At 48.4% G+C, this 18,296-nt stretch overlaps 1 protein-coding gene and 1 long non-coding RNA gene across 2 annotated transcripts in view; one reads left to right on the forward strand and one right to left on the reverse strand.

The window, feature by feature from the left end:
- Positions 1-18,296, reverse strand: part of LOC126536368 (cytochrome P450 3A9-like) — a 357,446-nt gene that overhangs the window by 99,760 nt on the left and 239,390 nt on the right. The window lies entirely within an intron of this gene.
- LOC140216650 (uncharacterized) lies at positions 3,273-5,102 on the forward strand. The gene is made up of 2 exons (XR_011893227.1): positions 3,273-4,086; positions 4,657-5,102. It is a non-coding gene; the product is annotated as an uncharacterized lncRNA (long non-coding RNA).

Genomic DNA, 18,296 nt, shown 5'->3' on the forward strand with positions numbered 1-18,296 from the left:
AGATTCTGCAAGTGCTGAATCAGTGTCGCTGGCAGCATATAGATTTTAAACTAAAACCGTTCATTGTGACTTCTACTGGAGTTACAGATCTTCACTTACTGACTATATGTTCTAAGCAGTATTGCTGAAAACTGCACATTGAACGTAGAAGACAGAATTTCAGGCCATACAATATTTTTGATGTTATGTCCGATATGAGTAAGACAAGTAACACAAAAGTCTTCGACGGTTTTTATCATATATTATATGCGTGCAGGTTATCTTGCTGTGTTAAACTGCTTAGAGATAGTTACGCCTATTTCTCTGACGTGATTGACGTAATGGATTTATGGTCACACTGTAGAGATCTAGCTCGGTTTGCGGATTTAGCTTTATTTCTTGAAAGAAAAAAACGTATACGTCGAGAGTATCTGTGGATGACTCGAGATATTTAGGCTGACAATAAAAATAAAACGTCAGCGCAAGAGGGGTATTAGCGTTAACCTCCAGAGCCTAATGAGAGTCCTTCAAAATAAAGTGCACCTGGCCGTCTTGATTCTATGACGTCACATTACCTTCTGTTATTACACCCAGCTCTAACAAATTCTGGCATTATATATCGCAAGAACACGGCTCCATTTCGACAAAATGAATATCAACCTAAATTGTCAGTGAACCTAAGCATATAGCTAATCATTTTGACAGCTTTTTCATATCAGCGTTTATACGATCAGCCTTGCATACATCGTTTCCCGCTTATCCTTTAGAGCACCACATGGCAAAGTAAATAAAACTGCGAATGGCGTCTTTAATCTTTCAATGAACCTACACAAGAGAAGTCACAGGGCTCGGTTCCATTATGAATACGTTCTTAAGACGTTAAGCAGTCTGTGTGGTGAATTACCTCAGTAAAAGATACGAAATTTCTATGCGAAGTCAGAAAGATGCTTATTATTGGCGCGAAGCGAAAATTACTCCAATACACAAATCGGGTTCTAAACTTAAATAGCAAACTACCCTCCCGTATCACGGGCAAGTACACGCGGCAAGATAATGGTACATATAGTCTACAAAGCCTTCATAATACACCTAGAAACAAATAACCTTATTTAGAGTGAACAGCATGGTTATAGATCCAGTCTTTATACTCTAAGTCAATTTACTGCGATTACGCATGACTTTGTTAAAGTTATGACGCAGGCGAAATCGATGAAGTCTTTTTAGACTTCGACAAAGCATTTGCTGTACATTCTAACATTGAGCTGATCACTAAACCATTGGTATTTTGTGGCAATAGTAACATAGTTTCCGGAATCTCAGCCTTTTTTCGAAATCGAAGGCAGCGTGTCGCAGTGGGTACAAATACGTCATTCTTAAGATGTTTATTGTAGCGTTCTTGAGCGCGAAGTGCTTTTGCCTGTGTCATTTCATATGTATATCAATATCTCGCAGTGAATGCAAGTAAGTGATTGTTTTGTTCATTCTGGCGTTCTTCAAGGTGCAGTTCTTGCTCCTTACTTATTTCTTATGTATGTCAATCATAAACATTTTTGCATTTCGACCGGTCCTTCAGCCACCGTAGCCGAATCAATGGCTGACAAGGTGAAATCAACAAGGCGAGATCAACCAAGGTCAGAATGTATTGTTTAAGCTTAGTTGACACCCCCCGCCTCTCGTTCGCATAAAATGTCGCTGAAAGGCGTGCGCCCCAGAGGTGCCTTGCCGACTTTGATCTTCGATAAGTTCGCTGGCATGCCTCGCAGGAGTGCACGTGCCTTCTCACTGCCTGTTGGACTCCCTGCAAGTAGAAGGATTCCTGGACGCGATTGATTATTCTGTTTCTTCCTTAGTGCACCGATATCAGACTCTCATGCGCCAAAGTAAGCACATGACACATTTGAGGCACTAGCATTTGAACCATTGTGTCTGAGGGTAGTCGGTAACGGTTTTGCAACGCTCCCTTTTCTACTAGAAATGAGTAGAAGGTTGATCTTTGCCCAGGGGGAACGACAGACTTCATTTCGTTGAAGGCACTAAGATCACGTCGTCATCGATACTTAGATTCAGGTGGGCGTTAGAAATACTCCAGGTGGTCCAAATTATTCCAGAGTCCCTGGCTACGGCGTGCCTCATAATTATATGGTGGTTTTGGCACGTAAAACCCCATAATTTAGTTTTTAAGATTTTTGTCTTCTTTATGGGCTGCCTTAAGATCTTTCACAGTTGCAAATATTGACGGCCGCTGACTTCCACCGTTTTTCTGGGAACTTCATACCGACCAGTATAGAATTCCAAGAATCATCTTCTCCTATGGTGCCTTTTACTGCGATAGCAATGATAAGGACAGTCCAATCAGATTTTTGCCATGGGCGTCGCCGTCGCCGTGATGTTCCGTATAAAATCCAAGGGCGATAGCACCGTTGCCACGCGTCGTATGCTGTCTGCTCGAGCGAAAGCACGTTAAGGAAGCCAACGATCACGGTTCCATCTGGCGCGCGCGAACGAAGAAAGGGGAGAGCAAACACGCCCTCTTCGAGTATCTTCGTCAGTTCGATGAACAGCAACCGGACCTTCTTCGGCTGCTTTTTTTAATTTTCCGGAAATTCTGGCCCACCAGCCACGGGCTGGAGCACTGTGTGGTCGGCGCTTAGCAACAGGTAGCAGCCTGGTAACGGCGAACGCGACGGTCGGCGAGGGCTCCAATGAGTGTCGACGAGGTAGTCGGCAATATCGCGAGGGTGTTCACCTTGTTGCGGGCGCGGAACTTTAACAATAATAATAATACCTTTATTCATGAAAACAAGTGGTGCAATGTGCCAAGGCATTAGGAAAAAAGTTGCTAAAAAAGCAACTTGATTGGTCCCAATAATCAGAAGGTCAAAAAGGCAGCAGACAGCAAGGAGCGAGGAGAAAAAATAGAAAGAAAGGAAAGAAGTAGAACAAAAGAAGTAGTCGGTCTCGTTCGCCGCAGGCCCGCCGCTCTTCTTCCTCCGCGTTCGTACCAAAGGAAAACTAGTCGGTGCAGCTCCCGGAGGTGAAGCCGCATACCCGACCAGGCCTGCAATCCTATGATCACATTGCCTACCCTTGGAAGTATATTAGACGTTGAGGTGGATGGAGTCCCAGTCAAGTCCCTCGTCGACACTGGTGCGCAGATGTCTGTAACGAGTGCCGCCCTTCGCAAAAGACTCGTAAAGGTCCTCATCGCCGGCCGCACCGTGCAAAGTACGCGTTTGTGATGTGTGGTGCGCGACATGGTGCGGTGATGGGGACGGTCAGGAGCAGACGACAAGGAGTGCGCGAGCCGCGGCAAATTCCGTGCTGGAAGGAGGAAAACGACGACGCCGAAGAGCGTCCGGCACGTGATCGCGTGGCGCAGGAAAAACAACTAAACGAAGAAAGGCAAACCAATTAGGAAGGACCACGGGGCGTCAGGCAGCCAATCGGAGAATGCCTAATCGGCCAGAGAGAAGAAAAAGCGTGGTGCGCTGGCAGAAGTCGGAGACGCAGGGGAGACGCCATGAGAGTTCCAGGAAGCGACGGCAGGAGGAGGTCAACCAGCGGAGCGGGCGTTGAAGACGGGCCGCGGGTTCCGGACCCGAGCCACCAGGACTTCACCCGACCGGGGCCTCCTGCCAACCTGTTCCTGTGCGTCGCCCGTCTACCCGAGCGTGCCGCCAGCTCCTCAAGGCCGGTGAGCTTCTGTGCTCGTGGGTACGACGAGAACAGTCGGGCTTCGGGCCCGAGTTCTACGCCAGCTGCCCGTCCAGAACGCCGCCCCCGTCTTTCGTGCCGCCTGCTGCCCGAGGCCGGCGTTCGAGCTTCTGCGCCCGTGGGCAGGACAAGAGCCGTCGGGCTACGGGCCCGAGCTCTACACCCAGCTGCCCGGCCAGAACGCCGCTGCCGTCTGCTCGTGCCACCAAGCCGCCTCCGCCTGCTTTACCTCTCCAAGCCAGAGCTGGCCAGCTCCGGTCGCCCGGTCGACCAACTTACACCACGACCTTTGGTGAGACCGGCGCCACTCCTTTCGTCAGCTTGTCGCCGCGTCGCCGCGTCGAGACTGTTGCGTGTCCCTGCCGTCGTGGCAAGCCCGGACTCGCGCACTAGGTAGCTCCATACTAGCCCCAAGTGTGCTTCTTTCTGCGATTATGTCTATTTGAGTGTTTCTTTCATGTTTTCTATTTTCTTCTATTTATTTTAAGCTTTTTTGTTCCATCAAAAGTTTGCATGTGTGTTCAAACCAACGGCTTTGTCCTCAATTGGATTCTCGGAGGCTCCACCTAGAGAACCGTACAAACATTTGAGTGCACGAACCTTTGCCCCCATATTTGGGCATCACAGCGTTGCCGACGGCAGTACGCCAACGGTTGTCGGCATCTGTAAAGCACGAGTGAGGACTGCAAGCCATGAAACCACCGTCTTATTTATTATGTTAGAGTGCTGTACGCATGACCTAGTTTTGGGGCTGGACTTTCCTTCCCCCCATTTCGCCCAAATAGACTGCGTTACAGGTGTCGTGCAGCTAGACTTTCCTTCTGATAACTACTTTTTTTCTGATACACATCATCCGTCCCTGTTTGTTCTGCCGAATTCGCCCGTTTGCCGCCTCAAGCCGCTACTACTCTACCTTTTAACGCTCGATATTTTTCTACATGTGGTCGACCTTACGCTCCATAGGGACGTGCAGTATTGACCTGGCTCCCTCGTGCTCCTGTGGTCACCATCTTGTTGTCTGGGCCTACCGGAAAAACTTCCGTCGCAATATTCAAATCTCTACCGAATCCTGCGACAGCTTCCGGATGTGGCGTACGAGATTGCTCCCGAAGGCCCAGGTCCGTCGTCCGTACAGCTAAGAACTGATGTTGCTCCTGTTTAAAGCCCTACATCGTGCCTTTGCTGGGACATAACTGCTTGCGCCGGGTTGGCGCTCCAAACGCGGCGGCGTAGTGTGGCGATGCAGAATAGGATGTGCAGACAAGAGGGGATGACGAAGTGTTGTTGCTGGGGCGCTTCGGCCGCCATGCCCTAGTGTCAGCTGGTGCTTCAGCATTGACCATGCATGAACAACATTCTTACTTGTGTCCGCCTCGCAACAATACCAATTAAAAATACATGGCCACCTATCAGAGTAATTGCAAGCTGCCTTTATCTTCAACACAGCTGTTCGCTGTATGTGGCTTCACTGTATCGAGCTTCTGCTGTGTGACGTTATAATCACAGCTACTCTTGTGTTGCCGATGGTTCTATATTTCTGTACTAATTTCTAGTTGTACTGTATATTTAAAATATCGATTGCAGACTGCGAAGCTTTCATTAGTGCTGTCGTCAAGCAAAGTGAGCTTTGTGTGGTAGACTTTTAGTTATCTAAAGAGCTCTTATGAATTAATTTGTTAAGCCAAGTTCAATTTCTTTATTATGTGAATTGCTGTGTGTGAAACTTGCTTCCCCAAGTAGCCAATATCAACTGCTGTGTATGGGATGCTAGATGTGCTGTACTTTTTTACATGCCACCAGGCTCACAGCATGTAGTTGCGTTGTTTGTTCTGCAAGACGTTTGCATTGGTCTATTACCTGATGTCTTGTGATTTATACTGGGAGATGGCACTTATAAGTTACGAAAGTTCCAGTTGCTTGGTGTGGCAGCTCACATGTCTCATGACTGACTAATGCAGTGAATACGGTAGGTGCTTTGCTACACAAATATTTCTTGATGCTTGTCAAACACCTTCTCGCCGCTGCACTTCAGCACAGGTGCTTGTTAAAAAAAAATAAAGAAGGAGTCTGCAGTTCACCAAATGCAAAGCTAAAGTTGTTGCTGAGTACCTCGTCCTCAAGCTTGGTTTAGATGTTCTGTGTAGCGTGGCTTGCGCGGGCATAGAACAAGTCCTATCACACGCCGGAATCGCTGCCGCTAAGCCCATCATGCGCTAAATGGTTGAGACATTCTTTCTAGCGTGGCTTGCGCGGGATTAGGACAAGTCCTGTCATACGCAGGAGTCGCTGGACGTGAGTGCATCGTGCACTAGCTTGGCAGGTGAGTTCTGTCTAGCGTGTCTGGAGCGGGAATAAGAGGAACGCGTAGAAAGAACATCGTACGAAGCGTCTGGATGAAGTGAGCAACGTCATTGCGCCGAGGACTGATGTTTGTCTTGTTTTGGGAATAAGCATCTTCAGCCATTTATAATACGACGACGGCTCTGTGCTGGTGGTGGTGGTGGTGGTAACAACTTTATTAACAATCCGGCAAATTCGTGGCCTGGGCCTAGGCCGCCCCCGAGGAGGTCCGGAGATCCTGTCTCCTCGCCGCCTCACGGGCTTGCTGGATGGCCCATAGTTGATTTTCGAGGTTTGAGCTGCGCAACGCGGCCGTCCATCGCGCCGCAGCTTCATCTGGGGAAACTGCATTTTCTTCGCACATAACGTCACATTCCCAGAGAATGTGTCTAAGAGTTGCGTGAGCCCTGCTGCATAACTTGCAATTATCATCTGAGTAGACGTCCGGATATATCCTCCTGAGATGGACGGGGTTGGGGAAGGTCTTTGTTTGTAGCTGCCGCCAGTCTACCGCTTGGGCCCTGTCGAGTTTGGGGTTAGGGGGCGGATAAACCCGCCTTGAGTTTTGATAAAATTTTGTAATATCACAGTATCTGGTCATTCTGTCCCTCTCTGTCCATGCCTCCGTTGGATTTCCAACCCCAAGAGAGGTTCCTTCTTCGCGGGCGCGGAACGTGAGACCTCGCGCTACGCGGTGGACCTCCTCGTTGAGGTTGGGTACGGGGGTGTCGGGGGACGTGTGAGCCGGGAACCATATAATGTGTCGTTCCTCCGTCTCCTCGGAGGTGACATAGTTCGCGTTGGCTTTGAGTATAGCCTCAGCCTTCGACGAAAGTCTGCCTTGTGCATAGTTTCTGACCGCCGTCTGCGAGTCACTGATTACGTATCTACAACTGGGGTTAACGATGGCTAGGGCTATCGCCACCTCTTCCGCTACCTCGGGGTTTTTTACACGTATGCTACAACAACTGACCAATTGTTTCTCGGTATTAAGGACGGCCACTGCAAAAGCACGTCGATCCTCGTATTCTGCCGCGTCTACGAACAGCGCTTCCTTGTCCCTACCGAAGGCTTTGAGTAAAGCCTTGGCTCTACTCTCTCTTCGACCCTGATTGAATTCGGGGCTCATGTTCTTGGGTATATTAGCCACCTGCAGCTTTTCCCTGATCGTGCTTGGAAGGGATGTCTTGTCGCCGTGCTGCTTGTGATAACTTATCCCGAGTTTGTCCAGGATACTCCTGCCCGTTCGTGTCTTCGCTAGTCTTTCGCGTTGCGAGATTTGGTGTGCTTCAATTAACTCTTCAAGCGTGTTGTGGACGCCCAGCTGTAGCAGCAGTTCCGTGCTGGTGCTGTCTGGAAGGCCCAGTGCCATCTTGTGTGCTCTTCTAATGAGGCTGTTCAGTTTGGCATATTCGGCCGCGTACCAGTTGTGGTAGGCGGCCACATAGGTAATGTGGCTAATAACGAAGGAGTGTATGAGTCTGACGACGTTGGCCTCCCTCATACCCTGATATCTGTTGGTGATTCTTCTGATGAGCCTCATCGTGTTCGTGATCTTAGTCTCCAAATGCCTGACCGTTTCTCCGTTGTTGCCGTTCGATTCTATGATGAATCCGAGCACCTTAATCTGCTTCACCCTGGGTATTTCTTGTCCGTCTTTGGTGCGTATGCAAATTTCTTCGTATGCAGCATGCTGGATGTAAGCCTTGGGGGGTCTTCCTTCCCCTAAGCGTCGGGCGGTAGAGGAGGAGTTCCGATTTTTCTGGCGAGCAGACGAGACCGGTTCCGACGAGGTACTCCTCCACCACCTCGACCGCGGTCTGTAATCGCTGTTCGATTTCTCCGTCATTTCCCTCGGACACCCAGATCGTAACGTCGTCCGCGTATATTGTGTGATGCACTCCCTCGATGGCGTTGAGGCGCTCGGGGAGGCCGATCATAATGAGATTAAAGAGCATCGGCGAGATGACCGAGCCTTGCGGGGTGCCGACGCTGCCTATGTTCCTGTCTTCGGATGCGAGTTTGCCCAGCGTTAAGGAGACTTTCCTGTTTGTGAGGAAATCCTTAACATAGCTGTACGCTCGGTTGCCTAGATTGAGTGCGGCAATGCTGCGTAGTATGGCTGCGTGAGCTGCATTATCGAAGGCTTTCTTGAGGTCTAATCCTAGAATGGCCCTGGTACCTCTTGTCTTGTTGTCGAGTATCTGGTGCTTGATTTGCAACATTGCATCCTGCGTGGCGAGATGAGCTCGAAATCCGAGCATGGTGTCTGGATACGCTTCCACGTCGTCCAAGTGTGCGTTGATACGGGTGAGGAAGGCGTGCTCCATCAACTTGCCGACGCACGACGTAAGGGATATTGGTCGAAGGTTGGCCAGATCTGGGGGTTTCCCTGGTTTGGGGATGAGCACCATTTTTGCTCTTTTCCACTGGTCAGGGATGCATCCTCGGGTCCAGCAATCGTTGATGTACTCGGTCAGTTCAGAGATGGTCTCGTTGTCCAAGTTACGAAGGGTCTTATTAGTTACGCCGTCCGGTCCCGGGGCCGACTTGCTGTTGAGCTTTTGCAAAGCGGCCCGGATTTCCGCCTCGCCAAAGTCTCTGTCCAGAGAGAAATTGGGATTTCCCGTGTATTCCCCGTGTTGAATAGTCGGGCTGTGCGGGGCGTATCTGTCGCAGAGTTCGGAAAGGATTTCTTCCTCGTTCTTGGTGTGCGTGTGTATTAGCTTGCGCATGGTTTCCCGATGTGTTGCCTTGGTCTTGGTCGGGTCTAGCAGGTGTCGGAGCAGGCGCCATGTGTGACCGGTGCCAATCCGTCCGTCCATCTCATTGCAGATCTCATCCCATTGTTGTTTACTAAGAGTTTTGCAGTGTTCTTCTATTTGTTTGTTGAGTAACGCTATGCGTTTCCTCAACTTCCTATTGTGTCTTTGTTTCTGCCACCTGGCTTGAAGCGATCGTTTGGCCTCCCACATGTGCACCAGGCAGCTGTCGATCTTCTCGACGGGAAGTTCTGGCGTCACGGTCTTTGTAACTTCATTGACGTCAGCCATCACTTGTTCGGCCCATTGTTGAATGTCTGTGATGGGCGCGTGCGTCATTCCGGCTCGATTCTTGCGGAACTGGTCCCAGTCCGTCCATTTGAAGGTTTTGTTGGGTTCGACTTTTATATTCTCCAATAATTTCTTTTCGAGAATTCTGTGGTCACTACCAAGGTCTTCGAACGTGTTATTCCAACTCGCTCCTCTTGCGTTCTTCACTAATGTTAGATCGGGCGTGGCGTCTCTTGTCAGCCCTGTTCCCATTCTGGTGGGGGAGCTGGGGTCGGTGATGAGGGTCAGGCCTGTCTCCTGTATATCCTGCCATAAAGCCTTGCCTTTGGCTCTCGTATAGGCATAGCCCCACGCTCCATGCGGGGCGTTAAAATCTCCACCTATTAGTAGGGGATGGGTGCCCGCGATGTCGGTGGCCTTCCTAAAAAGGGTTAGAAAGCGCTGTCGTATGTGCGCTGGCTTGCTGTATAGATTGAGGATAAACGTGCTGCTTTGGCTCTTGCTTTTAGGTATAATTTCTACGAATACTTGTTCAATCTGCGCTACCTTAAGGTCGTGACGAACGACCACTAAGCCTTTCCTGACCAAAGTAGTTACCGCTTGGTTCTCCCCGGATGGGGGACCGATGGCTTGGTAACCGGGTAGTTTTGCTAATTCGTGTGTCTCTTGTAGCATTATTACATCGGGTTTCGATTTGCTTTTAAGGTGTTGTTGCAGGACCACTTTTTTTGCGGCGTAACTCCTGCAATTCCACTGCCATATCGTCAGCGCGCCTCTTTTACCGTGCTTGCCTATGTTGGTCTGGTCGAGGGCTGGAGGTCTGAACGACCCCAGATGCTCCTGCGTTGTTTACAGGGGTGTCGTGGAATTGATTAGATGCGACCCCAATTATGGGGGCCCCTGCGGTGGTTACTGGCTGCAGCTTGGCTACTCTAAGACTTAGGTTGGCCACGTTGCTTTCGAATTTGTCAATTCTCGACATTATGGTCGAGACCGCCAGCCTGAGGTTGCCGACGGCTTCCGCTTGTTCTTTGAGTACATTTTGCATTTCTGTTAATTTCTGTTCTAGGTCTGCCAGTTGTGATCCGGTTTGGCTGCTAACGGCTGGAGCCTTTCTCTTAGGTGGCGGAGGGTTGTCGTCCTCCTCCATGCTATTATTAGGAGTTACCGCAGCTGCACCTGCACTACAAGTACTCAGACGGGGAGATATCTCCACCCTTCGACTATTCTTAAGTTCCTGGATTTCTCTAGTGAGGTGTGAGATTAATTCTCTCAACTGCGCATTTTCCCGTCTCATTTCTGCTATTTCTTTAGAAGCTGCAGTCTCCTCAGTTCCGCCGCGGCGCGACGAGCCTTTGACCGCGTCTGCCCAGCTCACCTTGTTGGTGGCCTCTTCTACCGCCGGGCCGCCTCCGCTGCGGCGGGAACGCGAACGCGTACGGCTCCTGGATCTGGTTCGGGCCGGTCCGGGTGTGCGGCTCCGTGATCTGGACTTTCTGGTTCTCGAGCGGGCCCTCGAGCGTGAACGGGGCCTGGTATCTCGGGAAGGGCGGCCAACAGATTCCCTCGTAGCCTCCGATGCTAGAAATTCTTCCTGTTGTCGTTGTCTTTCCCAGCGTCGTCTCTTGACTATATATGGCGTCTTGAAGCGAGCCTTGCAATTCTTATCGGCCGTTAAGTGCTCACCCCCGCAAAGTTGGCAAAGGGGGTTGCACTGGTGGTCGAGACCTGGGTTGGCCGTGCCGCAGCCTCTACAGATGCGGTCCTGCGGACTGGGGCACACGTCCATGCGGTGGCCCAGTCTGCCGCATTGGAAGCACAGGTCAAGTTGTTTTCTGTACAACGCGCACCTGATGAGAGCACCTCCGTAGCGGACGAAGGAGGGAACTTTCAGTCCGGAAAACAGCACGATGACCGTGGTGGTATTGCTGAGTCGTTTCGCAGCGATTGCCGTAGGATTCTTGGGGGTAACGACCTGGGCGGTGATGTCCCGGGGCGAATCTTCGAGAGGTATACCCCTGATGACTCCTTTGGAAGTTAAGTCGGGTGCCGATTCATATGCGTTGGTCTGATAGGCCTGGCCGTTGACCACGAGGCGCTCGACTCTTTGGTATCTGTCTGCGTTGGCTTCACTGGGGGTACTCACTACGATGATGTTCTGTTGTACGTTGAGGCACACGGTGTCGTCTTCCCTGTGCTCCCCGGGTATGCCAGCAGCTTGGTAGACGCACAAAGCTACTCGGGCCGCTCCTAATTCGCCAATCTTGAGGCCTCCCTTTGGGCGGATGATAATCTTGAAATCGCCCTTCGGTAGATATGGCATGCGGCTGGCCTTGATTAACTGCTGTTTCAGTTTCTGCTCGCGCTTCTTCCTTCCGCCGGTGCCGAGGTGGGCGCCGAAACTGCTCGTATTCGATCTCTCAAAGGCTTGCTTTTTCGAGCCGACGGTACTCCAGCCCGTGCCGGCCTCAAATTCTTCTTGGGAAATGTTCTCCCCTTGCACGAGAACCTCCATTTCTTCCGTCTGCGAGCGAGCGTGGGCGCGCGCCACGTGTACTTTTTGCGGGGGCGCCTATAGGCCTAGGCTCGCGGCAGCCACCACCGCGGCTGCCGGTGTGGCAGACGAAAATTTGGCGTAGAAGTTCGAAAAATGTGATTCCCACCTTGAAGTTGGTATCGGCAGAATCTTGGTAAATTGCGGCGTGAGATGGTAGCAAAAACTCGGTGATTTTCGGTGACTTCCCTGCGAAATCATTGAACGAAGACGGAGCCGACGTGAAGTGCATCTACCTTCTTCGGCCACCTCTTCTTCCTCCAGGCTCTGTGCTGTTGCTTTTTTTTTTTTGTCGTCCCGTCTTGCCATGCCCTGTTGCCTGTTGCTGGCTTTGTGCTTGCAAAACAAAAAGTTAGTGACGTCTTTACGAGCGTTATGCCGGCCGCTTGTTTACCAAATACGAAATGCCTTCAGTGATACTTGTCAGTTGTCAGAGTAGCTCTATAAGAATAAATCTGTGTGCGTGCGCGTGTGTGTGTGCATGGAAGCGTGTGTGTATGCATGTGTGGACTGATGCGACAATTGTTCGCTTCGTTCGTGAGGTGTATTTTATTTCATAGTATCATTCTCGTTCAAACAGTCCACAGGATTTCTGTGTCAATGCCAGCACGTGATATTATTCGCCATTTTTTTTGTTTCATATGTCATCGTAATGATGTCGCGCTTCATATCACAGACGTTATTGTGATCCGACGCATGCATACGCTGGTTGACACCGTAGACCACAGAATGATGAAAACCGTGGGCACAGTCACTAAATCGCTTTGAATTAGTGCTGAATTGAAACTAGGCGAAGAATTAAGTGCTGGGCTAGTTGGTGATCTTGCATACTGAAAAGATTTTGCGCCAAAATATTTACACACACAAGAAAGACGACGACACCACGGGCGCTACTTCAACTGTTTAATGAGGGTGAAAGCACTTGACATATATAGCCCTCCAGTGAACAGTGTTTCAGATGATCTTAGAAACCTGGGGAAAGGGCTATGTTTTACTTATGAGCTACCTGGATAATGGTTTGCTTCAGTTTTTAGATTTACAGCTAAATTTTCAGATGGGCACATTTTTAGGTATTACTCCCCCGCGCGCAAAAAGGGCTCTTGCCGTACAATTCGGCCCACTCAAAGGTAGTGAAAAGAGGCATCGCCAACCTCTGCCTAGAGTCATCGCTCCGGAAGTCGTGTGTCCATGAGATGCAAGCAAGTTTTGACAACCAATAGGGCAGGCTCTTTGCAGCTGGCTTCCCTGAGTCGGTCTCGGTCCCTGTGGCAGAAACGCTTTTGAAGAAATTGAAGGCTGGGGTAAGCAGGGTAGAGCCGAATAAAAAAGAGTGTCCTATAGTGGTCCCATACATCCATAAAGTCACGCACAGCCTGAAAAAAGTGGCTAACCGGTATAATGCACCGGTGGTGTTCTCCGCTCCCCAAAAGCTTGCCCAGCTAAGCCGTCGCATAACTTGCGAAAGCCAAATGCCTGGCTGTCAGAAGAAGCATGACCAGCGTTTCGTAAAGTGTGCCACAAACGTCGTATATGAAATTCCTCTGTCCTGCGGGAAATCCTACATTGTACAGACGGGGCGTTGTGTCAACGACCGACTTAGGGAACATGCAAAAGGTATAAAGAATAATGAAGGTGAGCGACTTGTGGATCACTGCAGGGCTTGCACCGATTGTTTTCCACGGTTCCGCAATGCGAGGATTTTGGGTAGAGGCAGGCATCAGACATCGCGTGAAGCATTGAAAGCCTTCTACATCAAGAAAGCGGGTCCGAACTGTGTTAGTGATACATGGGTTTTTCTTTACGAGGCTGAGCTGAAGTTTCTATCGCGCCTACTCTGATAAAACCTTGTACTCCATGTTGCCTTGTACGCATGTGCGGTGTTTTGGAGGGCTATATATGTCGAGTGCTTTCACCCTCATTAAACAGTTGAAGTAGCGCCCGTGGTGTCGTCGTCTTTCTTGTGCGTGTAAATTTTTTGGCGCGAAATCTCTTCAGTGTGAAACTAGGAGGAATTTAATAGAAAAATGAGGCTAACAGCACGGAAGACCACAACGAGTTGTGCAACAGCTACAAGTTTGATTTTTAGAAACGTTGGAAATTTTTTCATCGTTTGACCTCGCACGGAGAATTATAGCCTGAATGCGTTGGAAAAAATCTTCCGCAGTCCCATGAGCAAAAGAAAGCTGCAATACAAAAATACAATATTATTGCTGAAAGCACATTAGTGACAATCTTCACTGTTGTCAGGGACGGACACTACGCTTCTGTTTGCTAACAACTTAGAGTGTCCTGACGAGTACGAAAATTCAGGCTGTCGCGCACATACAGAAACACAGCCTATCGGGCATTGGGCAGAACTTTGCCGCACAGCACTAACATTACGGCGTTCCACAGCAGCTTACGGTTAATATAGTTAGGCACTGAAACAGCTCAATGAATTTTGAGATGACGAGTCAGGACGCGCCACAAAGCACGCATCATACTTGGCAGTCAGCCGTGGCATCCACTACAGCGCGTTCCAACGCTTACCCGCGTCAGCTGGAGCGGCGCAGATATTCATAATAATGTTCGTAATAGAACTACACCCCTATCGTAAAAATTTCTTCGTAAGTCATCATCTACGGCGGCTGTTTAGGTTTTCTGAATCGACTTAAGCTTACTATTGGCGTAAATACTGAAGTTCGCACCTGTGCTACCCCTACATAAACGCATTTTCTCTACTACAGCGCTCCTCTTTGCAGCGGCGGGCATGGCAATATTGCTGATCTTACGAATAGTTTTGCTTTCTGAATACGCTTTTTGCTTAATATGTTTCTTACACCGCAATTTGTTTTCAAGTTCGCTTAGTTATTTCCACCCCAGATTCCCGTAGTAATTCAGTTCCTAAAAATTGAAAATGATAACAATTATTAGGCTACTGCTTTTTATGGACAATACAAATGAGGCTCTTGTTATTTTGCCAGTGTCCAAAATTCATGGCATGGAGTACAACGCAAATAGTAAATTGCTTTGGATGTTTTGCATAGATGACGCTCCGTGATACATTCACTGCACATTAGTGTCAAATGTACTTCCGGTTATGCAGTTAGATTATTTGCATTTGAGACATAGCAAAATAACTGTGTTTATATATAGTATCTGGCAGTAACAATTGTCGTCTAACCGAGGAATGAATAAGCACATCCCACACCAGGACAGCATTGACATAAATGCGCATGCAAATGCATGTTGTACGTGTGTGTGCGTTTCTGTCGTGGAGCCTTTTGTGCACTGCTCTTAGTCGGACATGAATCACAAACTCACCCACTGTTCCACCATAGTATTTAAGGCTCTTTTTTTTTTCAACTCAAGCCTCCAAGACGCTGCGCATATTTGCTCCGTCCTTTAAACTCTGCACATGCAAATCAACAGTGAATGTGTCACCATTCGAAGTAACATCTAGGGCTAGAATCCTCGCAAGGTATGTTTCTGAACCGCGATATGTTCATTTATTGGACAAACTTTTTTCAACATTTCTTGCTGCAATGTTGGTGATATCTTCATCATTCCTCCTTTCAGGAAGATGGAGAAAAGAGAGATTATCGGTCTGCAAGCTGCCCACGCCAAGCCATAAGAAGCTGAGTGGTCACCATAACGACAGCAGGTACTCTTGAACTATCTGCCTCACCATGAAATGTTTGCAAGTTTATATTAGAGCGGTGCGAGCCCTATGAGGAAGGCAGCAGTGCACTGTTTTCTGTCATACCGAGCGGGATCGCTAAAATTTAACATACATGCTCACTTGACTATAAGGACGTTTAATGACAAACGGAGAAGTAACATGCTGAGTCCCAACTTCTTTATTTCTATTCAATATAACCTTGACGACCGCTACAGACACAATGTAGCAAGCTCATTGTTGCTAATGAGCAAACTCTGTCATCTGCTCTTTGCAAATGAGCTTGTCTTGCATTGCTACCAAGTATCGCATGCTCCCTCACAACGATAAATCGTTACATGAAAATGCCAATAATATTCAAAAGATCAAAATAGTTCAAAGGAATTTTAAAGGAAATTATAGTTCACGTTGACGGAATTTATGGCAGGCACTCCTACATGGTTAATGTACAGTTTGCATGAAATCAATAACTATACTTCGTTTCACAAGCTGTTTGCCGCGCTTTTGGAGGTAGCGGCCGCTTAGCCAATAAAGATGGGCATCAACAACGCGTTGACCAGCAGCTTCAGCGATGCAGTACACAAGGTATCGGTCCCCGCCTGTGTTTACGCTGTAGATAAGCTTCATGAGCTCCGCTTTCACCATGTTGCTACTTCACCCTTTACAACACTCTCAGATCAAAATCGTCCAGCTTCCTTGTCCGCTCACCGTCTTTTGCACCACAACGCTTCTTCGTTGACAACACTCTGCCCCCTTTCTCCGTCTCCGTTGTCCACTGGTAGATTGTTGGCTCATCCACTGGGCTAGTTTTGCAGTTCTCTTGATAAGCTAATTCAAGCTTGAACTGCCTCCGCACTCGACGCGAAACCCTTCAAGAACGTTTAAAACTATCTGCTTCGCCAGCTTGGAGAAACAGCGCACATTCGAAGGACAACACATAGGGGACACAACCGAATTGGGCGACGCCATGTTGCCGGAAGACGGCGCATCACGACCTCGTAACAGGCCTCCGAGGAGCTGTGTTCGTGGGGGTCATTGCTATCAGTTTCGCGACTGATTGAATGCGCTCTCTGTCCTTTGAAATTGTCACTCCACTATCTTTAAAATATGTGCGTTTATTTATTTTAATCTAGTCCTTAACTGCTCAAATATTTCACAGACTATTTCCTGTGCTCCTGCAGTCCTGATTGGATAAGAGGCCCGTACCTTCAACAGCGATGCAAACAGCTTGTGAAACGAAGTATAGGCTAGTCCTGCACGGTAAGACAGCTAGAAAAGGCAAGCTCGCACCATCTGCTATCTCCACGCTTCACAAACACGATAAATCACTAAAAACTATTTTTCGCTGTTTTCAAACAAGAAATGACAAATGTAAGCAAAGTGTGTTCCCAAAAAGATATTGAAATGTACTCGCAAGTAGCAAGTTTGGCTTTACAGTGAACGAGGAAGGGAAGCCTCAGCGTGGGAATTCGTCTTCGCCAGGGCCATCACAAATAAGGTTGCTTAGTGAAACGTTGGCTCCTGGCTGAGGCTTCCTTTGCTGACCTCTGTTATTACTTAAATGGTTGTTAGCGCGAAAAATAGGACAGAGACAACATAATAGAAGACACGGACAGGCGCATTGAATTTGAGACGCGCTCAAAGTGCACCTGTCCTTGTCATTTATTCTGTCGCATGTGTCCAATTTTTTGCGTCCAAAAACAATTTCTTATAACCACGTACCAACTAGCCCAGCAGCAGACGTTACTAAACTGTTGTTGCTTAATTAAAGTGTTCATCTCCTTGCAACTCTTTGCCTTGTTTCAATACATATACCATTTTCTTTTTCTATAACAAGCCGCAAAACTGCATTTTCCAAGGATATGTGAGCGTAATTTGGCCTGCCTTATATGTTGATTTAGTGTCCTTGTTTTTTCACACAATATCTTCAGAAGGCTTTATAAGCACTGTTCTCTCCATAACGTTCTTTGCTAGCTCTGAGTACTCGACTTCTGTCGTAGCCTGTACTGCCCTACTGCTACGTTCCTCTCGCCAGCGTGTTATTAAAAGAAATGGGACATAGAAGCCCGAGCTTATATTGCTGACATTACCTTTTTAGCTGTGAACTTTTTATGCTGCTTTTATTTTTGAATCCAGCTGAAATCACCGAACGCAGACAATATGCGTATAGTATGAACCACGTCAAGAACCTCTGTACGCAACTACAGTACGAGGGTAGCAAAGCATAAATGTCGTTGCCTGAAGCTTCGTTCTCCTTGCTTTAGCGACATGCCAAGCACGATGAGAAAACCGGTTGATTTAAGCTATCACTTCTCTGAAATAGTTAGCTAACTTTGTTTCTGAATGTCGTAAACTCAGTGCCTGACAGCATTTTTTCAGCACTCACCATTGACAATAAACAAAGTAAGCTTATTTGTTTGAAGTGTTTTCTTGACAGTTGAGGACTCTCCGCCACGTGGCAAAATAATAAAGATCATCATCATCTCCATCATTATCATCATCATCAGCCTGTTGATGCTCACTGCAATACGAAGGCCTCTCCTGCGCTCTCCATTTACCCCGGTCCTGCGTCAACCAATTGCAACTAGCACCCGCGAATTTCCTAATTTTATCGCCCAGCCTAGTCTTCTGCCGTCGTCGACTGCAGTGCCCTTCTCTGGGCGCCCATTCTGTAACCCTAACGGCACATCGGTTATCTAACCTACGCATTACATGACCTGCCCCGCTCGACTTTTTTCTGTTAATGTTAACTGGAATATCAGCTATCCCCATTTGATCTTTCACCCACACCGCTCTCTTTCCGGCTCTTAACTTAACGACTGAGATTCTTCGTTCCATCACTTTTTGCGCAGTCTTTACCTCGTTTTCGAGCTTCGTTGTCAGTCTCCGAGTTTCTACGCCATATGTTAGCACCGGCAGAGTGCACTGGTTTTACACCTTTTTTTTTGTTTTAATGATAGTGGTAAGCTTCCAGGCAGGATCTAACAGTGTATGCCGT

Source organism: Dermacentor andersoni, chromosome 3, assembly GCF_023375885.2.
Source record: "Dermacentor andersoni chromosome 3, qqDerAnde1_hic_scaffold, whole genome shotgun sequence".
NCBI lineage: Eukaryota > Metazoa > Arthropoda > Arachnida > Ixodida > Ixodidae > Dermacentor > Dermacentor andersoni.